We start from the raw sequence: 25,245 nt of genomic DNA on the forward strand, positions 1-25,245 counted from the left end.
CAGTCTGTTGCAGAACCAGAAGCAGAAATGAGCTGCTTCTACTAGATTTTACACAACTATGCATTTTAAAACCCTATCAGGGATAACAGTTTACTTACTCTCCCTGTGAGGATGATGACAACCCTCAGAAGCTGGATATTTTTAATGTGCATTCATATACAAACCATCCAAGATTTATAGATATATGAAAGATGGGAGTAGTCGTGATATGCTCACGTTCTGTGAATCTGAAGTGTTTTAGAAGGTAAATAGATAGCCAGCATTACATATACACTTCTGAAAATGTCCAAGTAGTTCTACTACCATTTAATTACATACAGAATGCTAACACATACATAGGAAAACACTGATATGAAAGCACACACTTAAAGTTTGGCAGCAAAGTTACAAAAGTTACAAAACTGGGAGCACTTTCACTTCATTTTTATTTAATAGTCATGCTTTGATGTCTCATCCAGGCTGAGATCCCATAATCCAGAAGTGCTTAATTAGTAAATGTAAAACTTCAGTTTAAATGGTCCTGACTAACTCAGAATAGTCAAGACGTCAGTGCAAGTGAGGTCACACACAATGTAGAAATTCAAAATTGAGAACTTAAGAAAATTAAGTTCCTCAGTTAATAACAAGAACAGGGAACAAACAAACAACAAGCAAACAACAGCAACAAAAAAATCTCTTTCAGTTAGTACCCCATGTTTAAAATGAAAGCATGGAAATGGTCTTTTAACCTCACCATGGAGGCCTTACCCAAGATACTTGAAACACTTGATGTACAATCAGATATAAAGAAAAGAAAAAAAAAGAGACATACTGACATAAGATTATTAATGAACAAGATACTACAAAAGCATCTAATGGACAGCCAGAACAGGACTCCACTGAGAAAAGCATTATGCAAAATAGATAAATAATTCTCTCTAATGCATATCTAGTCTTATAGCCATAATAGCCAACAGGGCTGTGCAATTCAGTCTAGCAGAAAATCCTAATATTTCAAGATATTTTTGACCTGGAATCAGGACAGGTTTCCAAGTATTTCCATTTTTAAAAACTAAGGAGTTCAAGAACTATGTATGTAGAGAATATTTACTTTTTTAAAACTTACTCCTGCCAGAACAAGCTTTTGTAGATTGACTTTTCCAACCTTCTTTTGCTGTTGTTGTTTCAAGCCTACAAACTTCTTGTTAAGAAAAACTCCCAGTCCAGGCTGTGAATCTTACAATATACTAGCACCATAAAACTTTCTTGGCATGTACAAAAATTCTGTCAAATGAGAGGGACTACAGTAAATCCGCAGAGTTTATCAGGGCCCAGAGGGCACTCAGAGACCACCCCGCTGCTGACCAGCCCCCTCCAGGTCCCCATTCCAGCCCAGGACGACATTTTAGTCCCACCCCAGAGGCATCCCAGTGGCACTGTAGGATGTTGGTCTCCAACCCTGGCATCGCCCTGTCCTGCCCTGCCTGGCCCCACTGAGCGGGGCCTGACCATGGGCTGAGGGGCTGTGCAGTGGCCTGGCCTCACCTCAGTCCGTGTCCCTGCTGCCCTGACCAGTGATCTAGGCTGAGGCAGTTCCCACCGGTCCACACACACACACACAAAAAAGAAAAAAAAAAAAAAAGCCTTTATTTTCATACGTTGTTTTATTTTATTTCTATTAAAATACAGCAGTGTCCTGTATGATGAAAACAAGATGAAAGCCTTGGAAGGGTACTCCAAAAGTTTTAAAGGAAGTCAGGGTGGAATAGATGAATCTACATCTACGTATATAAGATTCCTGCTATAATTCTATTTCCCACTACCATGTCATCACTTTCTCCGCCATCCGCCTCCACACACAACCCTCCCCACAATTGACACTAATTTTTGTGATTGACACCAGTTGACTACGGCATTTATTACAGCTATGTCAAACCCTTTACCTCTTCTTTTCTAGTGACTGAATTTCATCGTATTGTGAAGAGACTATAAAGTTCTCATGACTTGAGCAAATGAGAGAGGGTCACGGTAATCTGTCTCAGAAATAGGGACTGGGACCAAAATGAAATGGTGAGCAAAGACTGCTGTGGGACTTTGTTAATTTTCTTCAAGTTCAGCTGTGAATAACCAAGAAGCTACCAGGCTCACAAAGTGCAGGCTGGCTAACACTAGAGTTTAAAAATAAAAAAAAGGAATCTGGAAAACATATCTAAAGAAATACTTTCTGAAAGTTGCACAGTCACTGCTGGGCATCAGGAACAATATAGTGCTGAAGGATTCCTAAAATTAAGAGACAACAGTACTAAGCTCTCTTTTTTGCAGGCACAAAATGATATCTGGGATTTGACTGAGTTGCTCTCTATTGCACCAGACTTCATTTTAGATCATATCTGGATGTCTCAGACTTCTTTTACCTAGCAGAGGATTTATCCATAACAAAACAAGAGTTTTGTAATTAAGTTGCTTGCTTTTCACTGTAGGCCTTATTCTTTACACAAGACAAACAACCTGCAAACACCTTTGTTTCTGGAGGGGATAATCTCTTTAATAGAGGTTTAACCCAATTAGTTTTGGATTTACACTCAGAAAAGGAGGAAACTCAGACTGAAATAATTCTTAGGACCCTAAGTTATTTGGAAAAGTGCTTTAAATTGAAAAATTATTCCATGAAATGAGTATTAACAAAATCACTACAATTCATAACAGTATAATGTGTTGCTACCACTGTAGAAGTTATAAACACAGACTAAAATTAATAAATATGTAAAATTGATGCTGTTCACCCACTCCAGCTGTATGAGTACTTCTCTTTGGAATACCAGAGAGTAAATTCGTGGAAGCAAGAGGCAGCACTGAAGTTCAAATAAAATAGCTCAGACCCTCCTAATTCTCCTAGTAAACACTGACATAAAACAATGTAACACTATCTTTTGAAGGCTTTTCTTGTGTCATCAGCTTAAATCAGTGCTTGGCACTGTAAGGCAAGGTCATTCATGTCTACAGACAACATCATTCAATGGTGTACACAGTCTTCTAACTGGCATTCAAAAGGGTTTAAACAAACAAAAACAAAAACAAAAAACAAGCAGATGAAACAGAATAAAACAAAACTAAAAAAATAAAAAATAAAAAAAATAAAGAGGAGAATGAAAAAGACATATAAAATCAAAAGGATTGATCGCCTTATACTAATGGGAAGGGAATACAGACATATTTATAACTGATCTTACTCCCACAGGCATGAACACATTTTATCTATATTTGCATTAGTACTGTTCAACAGTTTAAAAATAAAGCTCCTGAAGATGTTTGGAATTATCAAGACATCAATCCACAATTTCTTTTCTTTCTCTTTTTTTTTTTTTATTTAACCCTAACTAATAATTTATTATTACTATTAGTAATAAATTATTATTGTTATTATTGTTGTTGTTAACTGAGGAACAACTTGAAAAATTGATACACATTTTGACATTTTTCTACCACTTGGAACAAAGTCACTTTTAATTTGTGATCTTGGAATGTCCCCATAGTTAGGCTTTAAGACAGGTACCCCGTGTATAGGAGTGCTGAGCACAGAAGTAATGAGAATTCAAGGGGGCAACTCTGCAATACAATAGCAAAAACACCTGAGGTGTGTAGATTTGGCTATTTGTCCTCTAGCTAAAATAAGAAATGAAGTTTTCAGAGCTCTTAAACAGTCATGTGAAACATTAGCATTAGCTAAAAAGTGGAAATGTGATTAAGTTAAGAGGGTAAGGATCACAGGTTAGACCAGCATGAATCAATAAATGTCTGCCACAGTCCACCTGACAAAGAAAAGGAGACAGATAAACCCTTCCAGTTGCATCTGTAGTGTCACACTCAGTTCTGGGCTCCCTAGTTCATGAAGGTTGGTCAGATTGAACCAAGTGCAGTGATGGTCCACAAGCATTATTAGTGGTCTGGAAACCATGATGTGCAAGGAGAGGCTGAGATTTGGATTTGTTCAGTCTAGGCACTACCTAATGGAAGACTGTAGAGAAGATGGAGGCAGACTGTTCTTAGAGGTGCAAGACAACAGAAAAAAAGGCAGTTGACACAAGCTGGAAAATGGGAAATTTTTATTAGATATGGGGAATATTTCATCATGTGAGTGGTCAAATTTAAGTTGTCTGGGGGCACTGTGGAATCTCTGTGTTAGAAGATATTCAGAATGCAACCCGGACAAGGCCAAATGGCCACTGGAGATCCCTTTGAACCTACATTTTTCTGTGATCTTATGATCTTTATGAACTCATGGAAATAAGTCCTGCAAAAGTATTGCAGTCTTTTCCTTTTAACAACAAAACATGAATAGAGAAAATCTAATGCATTTTCACTTTGAAGTATTGAGCACCGTGACTCATATTTGGGGTATATAAACAGTATGGATGCAGGAAATCAGAAGTTTCCATTGCTTTTGAAATGGCTGCCTTGTGAAGGAATATAAAACATTATAAGGAGAGTGGAAATGACAGAGTAATCTCAAAAATAAAATACAAACAAAATAAACATGAAGATACTTAATCTGGCAATATGAGTTCAAATTTTATTAGCATGCCCTGGCCTGGCATTTGACATTCACTTTCTGCAATGTCTGAAGTTATTCCTCTGAGATGATTTTATTTCTAATTTAATTCAGATGCTCTCATAGCCCTGTACAGCACCTGCTTTATCTCTCAGTTTCTCACTCTGAGGGAAAGCAGAGAGAATGTTTTTTAAAAGCCAAATTTTAAATGCCCCCAAAAATTAACATACAAATGGGAGCAGATGTTGCTTTCATAAAGGTTCATAGCACACACACAAAAGTCAATACTACCCACTACAGAGAGTTTAATCTCCTTCCTCTCATTCCATTTTGGAAATAATTTGTAGTACATCGTTGGTGTTGGGATAGATGGCCATTAGTTTTGTAGTCTAAGCCTGTCTTTCATTTTCTTTCGTTCATTATATTTACTCCCAAAGAACGAACACAATTTCCTCCTGGGCATATCCTAAACCAGGATCACTAAACGGCTTATTTCTATGCACTGCATCTAATTTCCAAATTAGACCAAATGCCAATATTTGAGTTACAGGCTGTTAGATGCAGCTGGCTTTGTCTGCACTCTGATTTTCTGACCCAGATCTAATTCATATCCAATATTCTAGTGAAGTCTTGAGGAACCCCTATGTATTTTCTGTGCTTTTAATGCTGAAAAGAATCCGAAGCGTCATTGTATAAATACAACTTTTGAATAAAGCATCAAATACAGGTTGTAATTACAATTAAGTATATGAACTACTTGAAGAGCACAGCCTGAATACTTATTTCAAACTTGGTCCAGAATCTTCTGAGGTTTTTAGTGAGTTGTTGAACTTCCTTTGTTTGTGATGATATTCAGCTTAGTGTCCTGGCTTTAGTTATAGAATCATAGACCCATAGAATCATTAAGGTTGGAAAGGCCCTTCAAGAGCATCTGGTCCAACCATCACCCTACTACCAGTATCACCCACTAAACCATGTCCCCAAGCACCACATCCAACCTCTCCTTGAACACCACCAGCGACGGTGACGCCACCACCTCCCTGGGCAACCCATTCCAAAGCCTGACTGCTCTTTCTGAGAAGAAATGTCTCCTCATTTCCAACCTGAAGCTCCCCTGGTGCAACTTGAGTCCATTCCTTCTAGTCCTATCACTAGTTACCTGTGAGAAGTTGACCCCCGGATCCCCACAGCTTCCTTTCAGGTAGTTGTAGAGAACAGTAAGGTCTCCCCTGAGCCTCCTCTTCTCCAGACTAAACAACCTGTTTCCTCAGCCGCTCCTCATAGGACATGTGTTCCAGGCCCTTCACCAGCTTCGTAGCCCTTCTCTGGACATGCTCCAGGGCCTCAATGTCCTTCTTGTAGTGAGGGGCCCAAAGCTGAACACAGCACTCGAGGTGCCGCCTCACCAGAGCACAATACAAGGGGACGATCACCTCCCTGATCCTGCTGGCTACACTATTCCTGATACAAGCCAGGACGCCGTTGGCCTTCTTGTCCACCTGTGCACACTGCTGGCGCATGTTCAGGTGAGCATCAGTCAGCCCCAGATCCTTTTCCTCTGCACAGCTTTCCAGCCACTCTGCCCCAGCCTGTAGTGCTGCATGGTGTTGTTGTGTTCAAAGTGCAGGACCCGGCACTTAGCCATGTTGAACCTCATCCCATTGGCCTCTGTCCATTGACCCATCCTGTCCAGGTCCCTCTGCAAAGCCTTCCTACCTTCCAGCAGATCGACACTTCCCCCCAGTTTGGTGTTATCTGCCAACTTTCAGAGGATAAACTGAATTCCCTCATCCAAATCATCAATGAAAAATTGAAGAAGATGGGCCCCAACACTGACCACTGTGGAACACCACTGGTGACCGGTCACCAGAACCAGAACTATGAATATTTTTAGGAAGATAATCAGTATGTGTACTGCACTTGGTGTATTTCAAATAAGTAATATTTTGGACAATAAAAATGCAAAGGAGTAGCAATAGAATGCGAAGAGAATTTCAATATATGCCAGAGCAGCAGAGAGCGCTCATCAATATCACAGAAACTCTGATAGTAGTTAGTACGTGATGAGATATGATATTCCATGTAATGGGATGGGACGATAAGCCACAAGAGTTGCTGTTTTTTTTGTTGTTTGTTTTTTTTTTGTTTTATCCAGTCATATCTATTGGATAAAGGTCCCCATTGTGAAGCTTTGAATCCCAGAGATTTAGCATTGCACAATTACAATTTATCCTTAAATATATCTTATCTCCTTCTAAAGCCTATGAAGCTAGGGTAGCTTACTTATACCTCATCCTGACTGTCTCTTTTGTGTGGTTAAACAAAACAAAGGTAGAGATGTGAAACCAACAGGTGCAGTGTCGGCTTCTGTCAATAGCAATCTTAACCAACTGACTAGGAAATAAAATTACTAGTAGATGATTTGTCAAAACCAAATGCAGACATTTTTCAAATGTTGACAAACCGACTTTTGTGCAGCCTGACCCAGGGCCAACTCAATTCACTGCTGTTGTCACCTAATGACTCCGTAATTGGTCCTATAATCCAAGCCAAGCTCCTTGACCGTCCACACAGCCAGGATTGGATTTACATGTTGCCTCTTATCCTGAGGGTACCAAGTCACTCTCTAGACATGAAAGCTCAGGCTCAGGGCAACCAGGATGGGACACAGGAAAAGTATGCACACTGCAAGAATCAGTAGTGTGCATGAATTGGCTTAAGCTACTTGACTCTGTGAACTCAAACCTAAACTCAAGGCCCAGAAGTCAAAGCCTATAGACAGAAATAGAAATTCCCATTGAATTCAACTAGCTTTTAATTAAGCATGTAATATGGAATGTCTGAAGGCTCTAATCCCAGACATTCTTCTTTTAGCAAGACAGCTTCTAGCTGGCAGATTCCCAAAGACCTTGTCACCTGCAACATCCCTACATCTCTTTCCAGTCCTACAGGTGCTGCAGAGGTGGGCATAAAATCATCCACAGAGACAGTGAGTCTTTCTGGGTGGAGAACATTTGCTTTCATGGGTCAATAGAAAAGGCAGACTACCACACTAACCACTAGGATTCAGGTTGCTTTGCTTATAGAATGGAATCATATATGTGATATATATCCCATGCATTAACCTGACCACAGACAATTGCATCCAGGTACCGCAGCAGCATTCTTCTCCCACAATATTAGAAGAGGTAGTTTCCAGCACCCCTAATGGCAAGCTGTCAAGCTTATACAAGAAGTAGCAGCTGATTTTACATGTCTCTGACCCTCAAATTTTAAACTAATCTGAAGTATACTTCCTTTACTGGTAGATTAATGTTTTAATGATTCCCTTAACAGTGGATGATTGGATTTTCCATCTCCTGCTGACATGACAACCCTGCAAACAAGGCTTATGTCTCTGTAGGATTTCCTGTGAAAATAATCAGATAAATAATTAAAGATGTTTGCATAGTAGAAGTTAATGAAAACAAATCAGAAGGCATTCCTGAGCATGGAACTGGGGCAAGATTTTGTCTTTTAATCATTATGAGCAGAAAGGAGACAGAGGGGAAAGGTACCAGAGAAAGAGCAGAAAGTTAATTAAAATGCACAACCTTCTGGTGTTTCCAAATTACATATTGACCTGTGGCAAACTTCCAGTTTCATCCACCAGGATTTTCTGTAAACACAAATTTAAGAAAGTGCTTGTTCCTCGAGAATCATGCAAAAAGTACTCCTTTTTATGTCACGTAAGTCATTTAAACAGGTAGAATTGTGTGTTATATTATCTACCAAGTTCATCTTCTTTCCACAATGTATGTAGAATTTGTTTTATATTCCTCCAGAAAATGTCCCAGTTTCTAAACTCATACAGGAAGCTGGTATTGAAACTCACAAAAACACAATTGCACGTGACAGTCCTGCCAGCAGCTTCAAGGCAGATCATGTTTTTCAATTTAAATATATCACTTCTTTATCTCTACCAATTTAGAAATTCCTGCAAAATCCTTATTTCTAAACATTCACTATGACCTTTCTCAAAGATCACGTCACTCGATCCCTTCTGCCACCAATCACTTCAAAAATCTAGCCATTAGAAATCCTGAAATAGTCATGTAGAGTCTTTCTGCAGGAGTGTATCATGGGGTGGCTGTGTTCTTTGGGGCTGTTAGTTTTATCAAGACTCCTCTCATGAGTTCTGGCTGAGCTGTATTTGTCTATTTATTCCAAGGAATAGGACTAAAATTTACTTGCTCACCATCCAAAAAAGCTCTTCCATATTTGCAAAATTTCACAGAACAGTCCAAGAACAATAACCATAAATTCATAGAATTTATGGTTATATTCATGTGAAAATAGTCCTAAACAAAATTTAAAAAATCAATAAAAAATCATCATATGTAACTATGACACTAACTTGTTTTACTCAATTAATATAAGTAATGTAAATATATATACAGTAAATAACTCATGAGTATCATCAACCTTCCCTCTTTTCAGAAATACACCCATAACTCTTTCTGATCACTAAAACCAAATATAGAAAAGAGAATACATATCACACTCACCCCAGATGACATATTTTTGACGCATTCCAGTATTGATGGAAATGTGCTCTAGTACGCGTACACATTTGGCAACCCATCTCTGCTTAGGGACAAAGCTACTTCCTAGTTCTTTGCTGTGCCTTTGCTATATATATGTAGTATTCTGGCTCAGAGTGAATCTTCAGCTATCTGCACTGACTCACACAGTGTCTTTGGTGTCATATATAATTTTGGTCAGCTTTGGAAGCAGCATGTTTTTTTTTTTACCTCTACAGGTTCCTCTATTAAGAACAACTGTTACACAACTCTTCTACAAGGACTTCTACCCTCTTATTTAGCTATTGTTAAATATAAGGCCCATGCTACCCTTTATCATGATGTCACACAAGGAAACGACCTGGCTGATCATTTTGAAAGGACCACAGCCCTTCCCAGCCCTCAGGTTCCAGACTTTGTTCTTATTTATCTCTCAGTCTGATTCAGGATTTTCATTGCTGCAAATCAATGCACTTGCTGCTGAGAAGGACTTGACTCCTCAGTGGTTGCCTATTACATGCAGATGCTTTATGGCACTCCATATGATGTCCACCTACCTGATAGTGCCTCACTATTAAACTCCTTTGCTTGTGTGTCACCTTCCGTGGTACACACAAGTAAAGGGGGGTGATGGCTTCAATACAGTGAGATTGTTTTATTTCACACTTTTCAAGGGATGCACAGCAGTTTTGCAGTGATTGTTCAATATGCTTGGCCCATAACACTGGCCAGCATATAAAAATAACCCCTGCAGCACATTCCAAACCTTGTGGACACTTCGTTAATCTGCAGACAAATTTAATCCAAATGCCTAAATGTTGCAACCTGGAATAAGTGGGAGACAAAGGAGGGAGTCTGGTGATAAAATTATTAATATTTAAAATTTTAGAGGTCTGGCTAAGAAATTTATCCTAACAAAGGGAACATTCCTTTAGATCAAAAGCTAGCAATCTGTTTCTATCTCACACTTCTGAACTAAGATAATAATAGCCGTGCCACTCCTACAGGCCCCACCATAGTGTTAACTGTCTCAGTTAACAAGATGCATAGGAAGTCCATGCCTCCCAGAAATAGGTACATATAATTGACTGTCTGGAGTCCATTCCTCCCAAGAATGAACACCTGGCTCCATTCCTTCCAAGAATGCACACCTGGCTTTGTTAACATTAGAATGATAGTCCTCACCTCTTTCCTTTCTTTGAAACAATATGTAAGTCAGGTCTCTGCCACCGTTGGGAAGAGAGCACAGGAGCAGAGGGAGAGACGCTTCCTAGGTGTTCTCTCACTATGATCATAGTTAATAAAGCTTCTATCTAGCCTATATTAAACTGTACTTGTGTTGTTACACATTTGGAGTCCAATATTTGTTATCATAAGCAAAACCCTGTTTTCAGTGTGCAAATTGAGAGAGCAAACATAAATCCTTCCTCAAACAGTCCTAAAGCCTCTTCATGAACCATTTCCAAATATGATGATAGTATTATGGGATGTACTTATTACCTTAGAATCATAGTATGGTTTGGGTTGGAAGGGACCTTAAAAGGCCATCGAGCTCCAACCTCCTACCATGGGCAGGGAAACCTTATGCTAAACCAGGCTGCTCAAAGCCCCATGCAACCTGGCCTTAAACACTTTCAGGGATGAGACATCCACAGTGAGCCAGGGTTGTTGATCTCTTTCTTTTCCCTCTGTAAATCATAGAATAACAGAATCATGAAATGTATGAGGTTGGAAGGGATCTCTGGAAGTCATCTGGTCCAACCCTCCTGCTCACACCTAGAGCAGGTTGCCCAGGAACAAGTCCAGACATCTTTTAAATATCTCCAAGGCAGGAGACTCTACAACCTCTCTAGGCAACCTATTCCAGTGCCCTGTCACCCATATTGTAAAGAAGTGCTTTCTCATGTTCAGATGGAACCTCCTGCGTTCTAGTTTGTTACCATTGCTTCTTGTCCTGGCACTGGGCACAGCTGAAAAGAGCCTGGCTCCGGCTTCTTTGCACTCTTTCTTCAGGTATTTGTAGACGATAAGATAACCCCTGATTCTCCTCTCCTCCAGGCTGAACAATCCCATCTCTCTCAGACTTTCCTCACAGGAGAGAAGCTCCACTCCATCATTTTTGTGGTGATTTGTTTGACTCTCTCCATCCATGTCAGGGAATCACAGAATGGCCGAGGTTGGAAGGGACCTCTGAAGATCATCTAGTCCACCCCCCTGTTGGGCAGGATCAGCTAGAGAACATTGTGCAGGATGGCATCTAGGTGGCTCTCTGGGCAACCTGTTCCAGTGCTCTGTCACCCTCACAGTAAAGAAATGCTCCCTCATATTCAGCCGGAACCTCCTGTGCTTCAGTTTGTGCCCGTTGCCTCTTGACCTCTTGCTAGGCACAACTGAAAACAGACCGGCTCTATCTTCTTGACACCCTCCCCTCAGATATTTATATACATTGACAAGGTCAATGTCCATGTCTTTCTTCTACTGAGAAGCTGAGAACTGAACACAGTACACTGGACACAATACTCCAGGCGTGGCCTCACCAGTACAGAGCAGAGGGGAATGATCACCTCCTGCTTCACCACCTCCTGCTGGTAATACTTGGCCTAATGCAGAGCATGATACTGTTAAACTTCTTAGCAGCAAGGGCACATTGCTGGCTCATATTCAATTTGGTGTCCAGCAGGACCTCCAGGTACTTTTCTGCAAAGATGCTTTTCAGTTGGTGGTCCTCAGCATGTCCTGGTGCCTAGGGTTGTTCCTTCCCATACAAAGAACCTGGCACTTCTCCATGCCAAATCTCACGAGGTTCCTGTTAGCCTATTTCTCCAGCCTGTCCAGGTCCCTCTGGATGGCAGCACAGCCATCTGGTGTATAAGCCACCCCCTTCAGTTTTGTGTCATCTGCAGACTTGCTGGGTGTACACTCCGCCCCATCATCAATAAACTACTACTTACTGGCCTCCAACTAGATATCGCACCACTGACCACCACCCTCTGAGTATGGCCACTCAGCCAGTTTTTAATGCACCTCACAGTCTCTCATCCAATCCATGCCTTCCCTATGAGGATCTTATGAGAGACAGTGTCAAAGTCCTTCCTGAAGTCCAAGCAGACAATATCCACTGCTTTCCCCTCAACTACCATACTGGTCATTAAATCATAGAGGCTTATCAAATTGGTCAAGCATGGTTCCCTTGGTGAATCCATACTGACTACTCATGATGATTTTCTTCTCCTTCACTTGCCTGGAAATGGTTTCCAGGATGAGCTGCTCCTAGGGATCAAGGTAAAGCGGACCAACCTGTAGTGCCTTGTGTCCTCGTTCCTATCCTTCTTGAAGACAGGAGTGACCTTTGCTTTCCTCCAGTCTTTGGGCACTTCTCCCAGTTGCCATGATTGATCAAGGATTATTGAGAGTGGCTTCAAAAGGATATCTACCAGCTTCCTCAGCATTCATGGGTGCATTCCATCAAAGCCCATGGATTTATGTATGTCCAGTTAGCTTAAGTAATCAATGTCCATATCCTCTTCCACCAAGGATATGTCTTTCTTGCTCCAGACTTTCTCCCTAGTCACTGGGACTTGAGATTCCAGACGGCCAGCCTTGTTAGTAAAGTCTGAGGCAAATGCCTCAGCAAATTTTTTAAATGCTGGATAAGCCTTGAATCATATATGCGTGTATCATGCAGATATTAAGCAGATATTAAGCAGAGTTTTCCTGTAGGGATTTCTTCCTTTGCTATACCAATTATGTGCCTTTAACAACGATGAATATTAAAAGTTCTTATGGCTCTACACTGAATGAACTGGGGAAATCAAATCTGTATTTTAAGGAATATTTATTAGTCTTGTTTAACTGAGGCTAAGATTATTATTTGTTCTAATTTACATGAGCTAAAGAGTATAATAGTCCTGAACATATCTGCATACAGAGAATGTCAGTAGTGCTCCAAACAACACTTACTCATTTAGAGATTAAGAAACTGATTGGATTCCACCCAGACTAATTAATGGTAATCTACTAAATCATTCTAAGGCTTTTCTCTGTCTCAAAAGGTGCCTGGTCTAATTTCTTTCAAACTGAAATTAGACAGCCAACAAAATTGAAAACCTTAGGAAAAATGGAGTTATTAAAAAATAAAACCCCAAACCAGAATTTTTTACCTCCCTATGTATACCTTTTATGTGGAAAGGAATGAGTTGAGCATTAAAAGTGGAGCTCAGCAAGGCAGATTTAAGCCACCTACATTTTTTTTTTTTTAACATGATAAAATATAGAAAAGGAAAAATAGTATTATCTGGAATCTATTATTTATTCATAATGTTTTTCAGCTCTCTGAAATGCCAAATTCAGTGAAAACACAAAAAAATATATAATATCTATGCATGTTTTATGCATGTAATTATATGAATATAAAATTATAAATGTATAGAGATACTTGTTAAGAGAGACATGCAAGCTTTAATCACATGAGTTTTATCTCTCTGGAAACACACTTAGTATAAAGTTCCTGATTTTATTGATCTGAGCAAGACAGAGAATTTACATCATATAGTTACTGTAGCACTTTATTGGGCCACATTTGGTATTATAAGCAGAAGTGGCATGCTGAGCACATTGCATCCATGGTTGTAAGAAACGTAAAGTGTACTGCCTGGAAGTCAGACAAGAAGTGTAGCAGATGGAAGATAATACATGAAAAGTGGTTGTTTCATGGAACGCAGTGATCCCAAGGGTGGCATTGGGCAGAAAGACAGCGTGTGCATGCCTGACACCTGGCTTTTTCTGGGACTACATACCCTGGAACTCCTGTAACTCAGCATTTTGACATATCTTCTTGACTACAAAAAGAGAAGAAAAAAACTGCCATAGGTTTGGAAGGCAGGTTGGCAACATTTAGGGGAAATAAAAATTTTGCTGATATTGGCTCCCTTTTATTTTTATTGTAATTGCTCTAGGCCAACTAAAATAAATAAATAAATAAAAAATAATAAAAAAAAGAGGCCATCCCAAAGGGAAGAGGCACCAGAGAAGGAGAAGGATAATGGAAGAAAATGTATCTGAGCTGTGTAAATGAATGACCCTGTAAATTAATAAAAGAAATACAGCAGAATGGATGTCAGTGTCTCAAAAATGCTGTGACGTAAAAACATAATAAGAAGTGAACTATTACCTTGGGAGTGACTAAAAACAATATAAATATTTTTTTAAATATATAAAGGGAAAGAGATAAAGGACTGAAAACTGAAATAATTAGCCCACTAAGGGATTAGGGGAAAACTTAATAACAAGTGAGCAGGATATAGTAGAAAAATTAAATGAGTTTTGCACTTCTCAGTATTCATGAGGGAAATCTGAGGTGAAATGGTATAAATAAATGGAACCATATTTTCCAACTGCTGAGCAGTACAAATGAAAGAATATCAGTGCTCAAGAAAACCTGAGTAAGTTAAAAATCACTAAAGCCATATAAAGCTTCAAGAAAATGGGTTATCCCTTCAGTAACTGAAAGGAATAGTAGAAATTGTGGGGTTTCTTTTGAGAGAAGATATGTACAAAAGAACTGCAAAAGAAAAGGGGGATATTCACATCACTCTGCTTTAGAAAACAAATAACGAAATAGTAAAGCAGTAGCTTAATACACAGATTGTCAAATCCAGCTATGAAGATACACAGCAGAGAATGCCACATGAAAATGTTAAAAGTACATATTTCATTATTACATGATTGTCTTTCATGAATGGATCCTTTAAAGTTATGTTCTTCAAATATAGACCTCACAACAGTGTTATTATTTTAGAACTACATATTTTTGGTTAGTAGGGAAAAAGAAGAAAAAAACAACACAGTAGAATAAGATTTGGGAGAAGAAAATTAAAGACAAGAAATACTTCTATTTTTGATAATTACAAATCTGAACATTGGAAATAAAAACAGTCTATTCAAACTTTAACTGTTTTTGTGCTAATTACATGCAATTATTATACATGAACTGCATACAAAAAAATATTTCTGAATATCTCTTTTGTATTGTCATTGTGGCACTCTAAAGAAATTATTATGCACTCAAAGTATAATATTAATAAACTGTAATATACAGAGAATAATAATGCATAATTCCCATACAGAATTCTTTATAAACAGAACCTCATTGTATGAAGTGATAAAATGAATATATTCATCCTAATTCTGCAAAAGAAAAGTAAGGCCAATGAAGTGGCTTGTCTTCCATTACCTCTCAGATTATCCTGGTTCCAGTCCAGAACCTGAAAGATGGGGCTATTTTGCCTTCTCAAAAACATCTATAATCAGCCTCTGAAGATTCATCCAATGATAATACTAAGATTTATTTACTGTTTTAGCACCACTGTGGTCAAAGACTTGCCTTTTCTATTAATTATTACATTTATCAAGTTTATGAAGATGCACGCACTTTTTTAAGTCACCATGATTAATTAATTTACCACACAGGTATTACAATTGCTTTCCTAAAATTGACTGTATAAATCCTTGTCTGAAAATACCACACAGTGACTGTGTAAGACCAGACCATACTAGTACTTTAAGTTTCGGAAAGTACTAAATGAAAGGCATAAATGCTCTTAAAAATCAAAAGCTTTTTTTTAAATCAACGGGGAGTACTGTGTCTAACTACTTTGGATTTGAAGTTGGGACTAACCACTCTCTGAAAAACTGGTTTTAGGTTCTTGGGGATGTAAACACAGACTATAGGAGGACAACAGAGAAATCAATCAATAATAAGCCAGATAATACAATAATACAATTATTACTTATAAATAACCTGAGTAGATATCTAGGATATTTTCCCATGGTAAAAGTTGAATTTTGATTTCTATGAAAATAAATAGTATTTTTGTAGTTGTACTATTGGACAAACTGTGCGTGTGTATATATATATACATATATACATATATTTATATGCTTATATTAAGAAGATCCCGAAAACATTCAGGTTTCAGCATCTAAAATTAGATTTTACTTAGAAAAGTTCAGTGGCACCAGTGGAATTTTCTTGGGGAGGGGGGAGAAAAGTCTATTTTCCATTGGCTTGGTAGATACCAGCCTCCATTAGACTTGACAACATATAGCAGAATACAATCTGCTTCTTCAACAGGAAGTAATATTCTTAATTGTTCATTTAATGGGTCTAACTTAGTAGCAAGAAATCTATCTTCAGAAAAATTAGTTTTCAAGCTTAGGTCTTCCTTATGTTAGCACTGTTTTGTTTGAATGTAGGAAAAGAAATAGAGGTATGATCATTTATGCTTTTTTCTTAAATAATATTCTAGCTGCAGGTTTTGCAATAACCAGTTTCTTGCTATTACTATTTTTTTTTCTATTCAGATATGGATTTGACCAAGACAAAGAACTCTTTGAAGGTCCCTGTCAGAACCTACTAGTTGCCCTATGACACTTTTCTGTGATTTCACCTGTAACTCAAAGATTAATTGATCAGCAAAGTGATTACTTCAGGCATCTGAAAAAATTTCTGCAACACAGATCACAAAGAGTCTGCAAAGCAAGTGGCTTATTCCTCAAAATTTCTACAACAGGTAGCCCACAGGTGGACATTTGTCCTGTGAGCAGCTCCGGTCACAGCATTGACCTGCTGTACCTACATACAACAACCCTGAAACAAACATTGCTGGTTGCTGCCCTCCTACAGCAGGGATCCAAACCTCAGAAAGTGTATGATTTTTAACAGGAGACAGTTATTTTATAAATGCTTATTATTTGTCTTATTACCCATGTATTTTGGCAATTCAGACTTGCAATTCTAGGTTTCAGCCAGCATAAATTAATGACCTTCGCTTAAAATATTTTACAAATATCTTCAGTCAATTGCTTTTTATTGTTTTCATGTCTGTAGACATTACACACCATTTTTCAGGTAATTAATTTCAATGGTACCATGCATAAATGAAGTCTACCTTCTGAAAGGGACAATTGGTGCTTATTTTTCAGGTTTCACTGCAGTACAAGAAATGATGGCCTCACTTTGCAAGAGCACAGGCTGCCGTGAGATTATTAGGAACAATATATCTTAGCTGCTCGCCTGTCAGCACAAGAGGGGTGACCCATTTCTTTGGGGGAGTAGTCACAAATGGCAAGCAAAAGAGTTATCTCTGTCCTGTATTCTTTCTTCTCCAGGCATTTTTGTAGCCTTACAACAGTCTAACCAACCAATCTGGTACATTATGGGCACAACTCATGTCCTGTGATTTCTCTATCTTTCAGCATCATGTAGCACACATTTCTACTGCTGCTAATGGACCAGCAGATGGATCACAGCAACATTCAATGCCCACTTTTCCTTCCAAGGATGAAAGCAGGAAGATTTAGCAAGGTCACTACAGATCATACCAACACTCACAATTATCTGTCTAAACCTTTTGGATATACTATACCATATATATATATATATATATATATATGAATGTATCTGTAAACATATATGCACACATACATGCACACACAAATAAAAATTCCTTATTGCTTCAACATTGTATATCTACATTTTAATTAGAACTGAGATAAAAAGGAGGACACAATTCCAACAGGCTTTTGTGGTGCAATAAATCTGACTGATTCCTAACATGTAAGCAGACATTGCACCTGTTAAGGAAAAGATTAACTGGATTCCTGTGAGACAAGGGAACTGGATTGATGATATGGGAGGTCACTTCCCATCCTATGCATTCACTCAGGAAAAAAATACATGTCTAACTAGGATATTTCAGAGAAGATTGCAGAAGATGATGCCAGCCTGGCAGACCTCCTTTGAAGGAAGGTGTTTGAAATCTGAACAGTAGCTCTGCAGAGCATCAAATTGCTCAGGGGAAATCCAAGACTAACATTGGCCTGGGTTGAAAGAAAACTTTTAAATACTCTTTTCAAATGTGAACTTTCCCCCCCCAACCCCCCCCCCCCCCCCCCCATTTACTTGTGTACATGGCAAGGTTTTGGTAGCAAGGGGCGACAGAGGTGGCTTCTATAAGAAGAGTCCAGAAGCTGCCCAATGTTACATAAGGGTCAGTTTCAGCCAGCTCCAAAGAGACCTACTGCTGGCCAGAGCTGACCAAATTGTTGATGTTGTTTGCACCTCTCTGAGAGCAGATTTAATAAAGGGAAAAAAAAACAACAACAACAAAAAAAAAAAAAACGCAAAAACAACCAACCAACCAACCAAACAAACAAAAAAAAAAACCACAAGCAAGCAAACAAACAAAAAATTGCTGTGCCACAGCAGCTGGGAGAGTGAGTAGTGAGAACCAGCCCTGCAGCCCCCAAGGTGAGTGCAGCAGGAGGGCAGGAGGTGCTCCAGGCATGCAGCACAAGTTCCCCTGTGGCCTGTGGAGAGGCCCCTGGTGGAGCAGGCTGTCCCCCTGCAGCCCATGGGTCCCACACGGAGCAGATCTCCACGCTGCAGCCCGTGGAGGAGCCCCCGGTGGAGCAGGTGGATGTGGCCTGGAGGAGGCTGCGGCCCATGGAGAGCCCCCGCAGGAGCAGGCCCCGGGCCGGAGCTGCAGCCCGTGGAGAGGAGCCCACGCAGGAGCAGGGGGTCTGGGGGGAGCTGCCGCCCGTGGGGGACCCGTGCTGGAGCATTTTGCTCCTGACGGATGGACCCTGTGGTATGGACCCATATGGGAGCAGTTCTTGAAGAGCTGCTGCCTGTGGGCAGCCCACACAGGCGCAGTTCAGGAAGGGCAGCATACCGTTTGAGGGACTCCATCATGGTCATGGGTGGAGAGTGACAGCCAAGGAGCCGGGGAGATGAAGCATCATGGACTGACTGCAGTCCCCTTTCCCTGTTCCCCTGTGCTGCTCCAGGGGAGGAGGTAGAAGAGAGTGGATGGGGGGTTGGGGGGGAGGGGGGGGGTTGGGGGGGTGAGGGGGCTGTTTTTAGTTTGTTTTCTTTGTTTCTCGCTTCTCTAGCTTGTTAGTAATAGGTGATAAACTTCTCTAATCTCCCTGTGCTGAGTCTGTTTTGCCCATCATGATAATTGTTGAGTGATCTCCCTGTTCTTATCTCAACCTCTGAGCCTTTTTTATCGTATTTTCTCCCCCTTTCCCTTTAAGGAGGGGGAGTGAGAGAATGGTTGTGGTGGAGCTTGGCTGCCAAACTGAGTAAAACCACCGCAATTTCCATCAAATTTTCACTAATCTTAAATCTGTTGCTAAGTGCATATCAACTTTAAGATTTGAGCCTCTGTCCACATATTAACAGAAGCAGTTTTTGTAAAAAGACACTGAAATACTAATTTACTGTAATTAACGACCTGATTCCTGTCCATCCACAGTGTGCTTAGGCTTATTCACACAGTATCTCCATGCGTTTCCACTCCTATTTTGAAAGAGCCCTAAGTAAGAAGATAAAGAAAGTAATGAAATTTTCTCTTTACCCAGAAAGTAAAGAAATTCTGCACAAGGCAATCAGCAGCCAGGCAGCTCTCAAAGGTGTTGCAGAGGCTACTACATACAGCTACAAACTGATTTCCTAATGGCACAGCAACTTGTAATTCTTCCATTAAGACAGTAACTGTTGTCTATCAAAGGTATGGTGTACCTTTCACAGTATTTCTTCCAAAACCCTATTAGTGAGAGGCAGCTTATGTCCTGAAGGTTGAAAATTTATTATGCCTTCCATGGTGTGTGTTTCTTTACAGAGGAAGAGGAAATGAATCTTTGTTTAGGCTTTAATATGACAACTCATGGATCACTGCAATTATCCAATTGATTTCAGAATTCTTCAGAGGTCTTGGCCTTGGTGATATCTTGCAGTTTTAAAAGGAAAGCTAAGTTATAATGAGCAACATGTGTCTTTAAGATTTTATATAACAAACGACAGCAAGTACTTATTTCCCTTTCTGATATGTCCTTGAGAACAAGGTTAAGTAGATAACCCACTGATTTTAAGCATTTATAGCTGCTTCCTGAGGGAAATGAACACCTTCTGCTGCTAAATTTATCTACTTGGCCATGTCTTAGTGAAGCTGTTACAAACTGTCATGTTCAAGCAACCACTCTAGGCTTAAGAAACTGATGGTACGTGTGTGTATACTTACAAGCATATAGTTAACATGCCATGAGGCTCTGAGCATTTTTTTTCTCTGTGTATTTTTCTTTGGAGAAATACTTCAAATACTAATTTCCTCTGTACAGCTCTTTTTTCTTATCAGGTAGGAGAAGTTCACTTTATATTAGTACTTTTACCAGCACAGTAGCAATTACAGTGACACTCATTATTTTTCCACAGCACTTAACCAACTTTAAATTCTGCCTAGGGAATGACCATCAATTCTACTATGTGCAATAAACTTAACACTAACTAAACTTTAAAATATTCCATCTTCATTTAACTGCATGAAAGTTTGTAGATATCCATAAACGTACATTTGGCTTATTTATAAATTATATTAAGAAAATACATGCTGTAAGCAAAAATGAATCTGTAAATGAGAAAATTTATTTCCTATTTTGAAAATACTTAGACACTTTCTTTTCCCTTGTGATCAGTCTGCTAATATATTTATTATTGGGATTTCAGTAAAATGTAAACTATTTTCTATTTATTCTAAATAAAAATAAAAATAAAAAAATCCAATATAAAAACAAAAGGGTTTTCACTGCTGTTGTTAGTTGTTTTCCAGTTCTGTTTCATGTTAATGAACAAACAAAGATGTGCAAGTGGACAACAAATAAATAAAGATACTAAAATTGGGATCCTAGCAAAAGAATGCCCGTGAAAACACTTGTCGTTCTGATTCTGCTTCCTTTTTACATTATTAAATAGGACCTAACTCCAGAAATGCCCTACTAGGTATTTTCTCATTCTGATATGCGATTCAAAAATGAAGTAACTCAGGGATGTCCAGTGTGCAAATGTGTTGCATTATTTTGTCTCTGGAGTTTATAGAACATTCCTGAGTTTTGTTGTATTGAATATTTGTGTTTTCTATCTCCTTTCCTGTTCAACTTTATAGTTTAATCAACAAATTTTTAGTTCTGCAAAGATGTGTAGAAATTAAAGAATGTGAATTATGAAGAATAACTAAGTAGAATCAGAATCAGTCACTATAACTTCACTGATGTGTACAAAGCTGCCAGTATTCACTTTCTGACTGCCTTTCTTCCATATTTTTGTTATTTTATGAATACCAATAAAAGCCTCCATTATCTTATAAGATTACTATAAGTTCTTTTAAGCATGTGGCAAAAGTGGGGAGGAGCTCAACAGCCTGCATTTAACCTAAAAATATTAATAGTTTGTACAGCATTTTTGACTGTAATTTCCTATGTCTTTTTGATGTAGTCATCATTTTAACAATTGAAACTTTCAAATTCATACAACAGTTTGAATTAAATTAATTTATGTACGTAAATATACTAAAAAAGTATTCCTGAAGGCCGACCTTTGTCTGACAAGGCTTATCTCTGCAGTAAATGGAAAGGATAAATCATGATGATAACCTTCTTAATAGCTGTAAGCTAGCTTCTTTTCTTGGTTATCCTCTGCACTGAACATAGATAGAGCCTAAGAAGAGCAGACTATTTAAAGTTACAAATTCTGAATATGCTTTGCATATATGAATTTAAAACCTATTTTTTCATATTTCCACATCTCCGCTAAAAGAGATATTTAATTTTTGGAAATATGTGTATTTAACTGCAAACATACAACTTGATAAACCTATTCTGAAGTGCATGGCAGCAGTGAAGTAATGGGAACAGCACATTCCAAGTAAAATAAAATTGCAGTTAATTACGATTACTCTTGTAAATACTTACATTTTCATAAAAAACATATTAGTTCAGCTTATCCTGCCCCCGATCATAAAACCTTGAGACTTTTCCCTTCATTGGACTGCTAGTTCCTGTCTAAAGGATAAAGATTTTGATTATTATGAATTACTTTTTTCCAGGAAGTTTTCTTTATAGACTGTGGCAAGAAAGGTGGATCATCATGTCAACTAGAAAGTAAAGATCAAAATTTTTCTAATTCACACAGGTGTACCAGTGAGGAACAGAATTGACAGGACTCTGATCCAGCTCCACTCTGTCCAAAAAGAAAAAATATAAGAGTTGCATGTCCACATCTATGCATTCCAAATCTCTGCAGGAGATGTCAGTCATCAGGGACATGGAGATGATCAAGATCAGAAAGGATCTCACCATCAAACTTTGTTCTGACATTTTAAATTGCTCTTTATGTTTAATATACACATTTTCAAATGACATCTCCTAAGCAGCACATACTACTGTAAGCATATCAGCTCCTGTCCTCTGGTCTTTGGTCCCATTGTTTACAGAATTTTCAATCAAGTTCAACACTGTGCTTTGAAACTTTAAAACTCAGTGCTCTTGCCCATTTATTTCCTCAGTTATTGTCTCTAATTTCACTCCAATGCAAGCATCATGCTACACACACTTTCTTATCAAGACGTGACAGACAAATGAGCTGTGTACAGACAATATGTGTAGGTTGTTGGAAGGTACTTGCTCTTTGGGAGCAGTTTTTTGAAACATAATTTTTTATTTAGTAATGCAACAATTCAATTATGCAAGAACACGGATTTTTAAAGATAATCAGACTTCACTGCTGAAATAGAAATTCCCCTCTCCCTTGGAGAAAAAGGCAGCTTTCTTACTGTTCTCTCTCTTCTCATAAATTACTTGGATGCAGGACTAAAGTGTATGCTAAGTAAGTTTCTGGATGACACTAAATTGGGAGAAGCGTTAAGTCCATCCAGGGTAGAGACGCCTTGAAGAGAGATCTTGACAAATTAGAGGGCTACGCAATCACCAGCCTTATGAAATGTAACACAAGCAATTGCCAGATTCTGCATGTGGGACAGGGCAACCCTGTGTATATGACAGACCGGGGGACAAGAGGCTGGAGAGCAGACCTGAGGAAAGGAATCTGGGGGTTCTGGTTGATGGCAAGATAGTCCTGAGCCAGCATTGTGGCCTGGCAGCCAAAAGGGCCAGCTATGTCCTGGGGTGCATCAGGCACAGCATTGCTAGCTGGTTGAGGGAAGGGATCTGCTCTGCTCTGGTGTAGCCTCAGCTTGAGCACTGTGTGCAGTTTGGACACCACAATATAGGAAGGACATAAAGCCATTAGAGAGCATCCAAAGGAGGGCTATGAAGATGGTGAAATATCTAGAAGATGTTTTGAGGAACAGCTGAAATCACTCGATTTGTTCGGCCTGGAGAAGAACGGCCTGAGAGGAGACCTCATGGAGTCCTACAGCCTCCTCAAGAGGGGAGCAGAGGGGCAGGCGCTGAGCTCTGCTCTCTGGGGACAGCGACAGGATCCGAGGGAATGTCACGGAGCAGTGACAGGGGAGGGTCAGGCTGGGTGATAGGGAAAGGTTCTGCACCGCGAGGGTGGTCGGGCACTGGGACAGGCTCCCCAGGGCAGTGGTCATGGCACCAAGCCTGACAGAGTTCAGGAAAGCATTTGGACAATGCTCGCAGACATAGGTTTGATTTTTGGGTGGTCCTGTGTGGAGCCAGGAGTAATCCTGAATCAGTGATCCTTGTGGGTCCCTTCCAACTCAGGATAGTCTATGATTCTGTGGTTCTAGTGCAGGAGAACTGAAAGGGTTGAGTCCACATAAAATTAGTGGAAGAAATAAAAAAGCTTTGTGGCTTGAGGAAAACAATTTGTTGCTATAGAGCAGATCAGAGAGTCATTATGTACAATATTTGTTGCAGTCTCAATAGAAAAGAACAAGATTCACATTAAAATTCAAGAAAGTTGTTCAACCTGGAATATTTAATAATATTTTCACATGGTGATAAAAAAATAATTTGCATCTTTGGACATTAGTGCATATAGTCATAAATGTTACAGCATTGGAAATGTGAAAATCTCTGAATTTGGTAAGAATATTGTGAGCAGCATGCATCTAAAGCCAGAAAAAAAGACCATACTAATTTTATACTATTTCTGTTCTGAAGGATAAGAATGTTAGCAATACAAAATTTAACTCCTGAAAGGGGCATTTACAGGTCAGTTGCAAATGTTAAAGAAATACAGATGAATGCTACCTGCAATATAAAATTCCATGACAAATGCAAAGCAGTAACTACACCTCTGAAAAATATTCAAATCAGTAGAGTGAAAAATAATTTAGAAAATATGTCTCATATATACAAATTGCCATAATCCTCCCAAAGATCAGGTATTTTCAGCTAATATCCTCATTAAAGCAAGAAGGGAGAACAGAATACAGTCTGCAGAATCATTTTGTCAGTTTATTACCTCATTCTATGACTTTGCTTTTCCTTTTTAAGAAAATGTATTTTTCTTCTGTCCAAAAATAAATAAATAAACTGAAAGCCATCGCTTTTTTTTATTATTATTTTATTTTTATTTTCTCAGCTGATGCACCATATGAAAACAGATCTAGATTTTACACATACAGAACAATGCATTTACAGTGCTGACACCATCATCAGAAGTTCCATTATGGAGATCTTATTTACAAAACCATAAACCTCTGTTCTTAAGAGACATTATGGAGGGAAGAGAAACAATATTAACTCCTCTTTTTTCTCTCTTTTTCTTTATTGGAAATTTTAATCTACCTATGAACGACATCTGGTCTTCCAAGCAACCATTCATTACTTAATTATCTTTTCCAGCTAAGCATCCCACTCCTCAGGAATAATTTTATTTTGATTTTCATTTTCTTGGTTGTGTTTATCATAGTTTATTATATGGTTTTGTAGTTCATAAGAGATTGCTATTAATTTGGGTAACTTTTAATTAATTCATGCATTTATAAGATATATTTGATAGCTTGGACTTCACCCTTGTCATCAGAATATGCAGTGTTCCCTTTAATGGTATTTCCCAAATATAAGTATGATTTTCATTACAGTTGCTGCAATTTTGGTTGAATCCACATCGATTCTATGTTAGTGATGACATTAGTCACCCTGTTATAACAAGTTATTTCTGACTGTGTCCACTAAATCTTTCTTGTTCTGACTGCACAGGCCCTAAGTGAAATAAATGCATGACTATCTGAGTTCGCCAAGCACCAGACATCTGTTTGGACCTTTCTATCCTTTCATTTCTTTGTTGAGCAGCAAAACTTGTGCATTTTTGATCTCTGGTGTTCT

The 25,245-nt window shown here is 38.8% G+C and overlaps 2 long non-coding RNA genes across 6 annotated transcripts in view; both read right to left on the minus strand.

The window, feature by feature from the left end:
* LOC308199430 overlaps nucleotides 1-18,966 on the minus strand; it is a 75,221-nt gene extending 56,255 nt beyond the window's left edge. For all 5 annotated transcript variants that reach the window (XR_013954636.1, XR_013954637.1, XR_013954638.1 and 2 more), the window contains exon 1: nucleotides 18,825-18,966. This is a non-coding gene — a long non-coding RNA (uncharacterized lncRNA). The remainder of the gene's footprint in view (nucleotides 1-18,824) is intronic.
* The window catches only part of LOC308199437, a 282,512-nt gene that overhangs the window by 216,339 nt on the left and 40,928 nt on the right, over nucleotides 1-25,245 (minus strand). The gene's annotated exons all lie outside the window — the stretch shown is intronic.

The sequence above is a fragment of the Anser brachyrhynchus genome (genome assembly GCF_964034855.1).
Source record: "Anser brachyrhynchus genome assembly, chromosome: 8".
NCBI lineage: Eukaryota > Metazoa > Chordata > Aves > Anseriformes > Anatidae > Anser > Anser brachyrhynchus.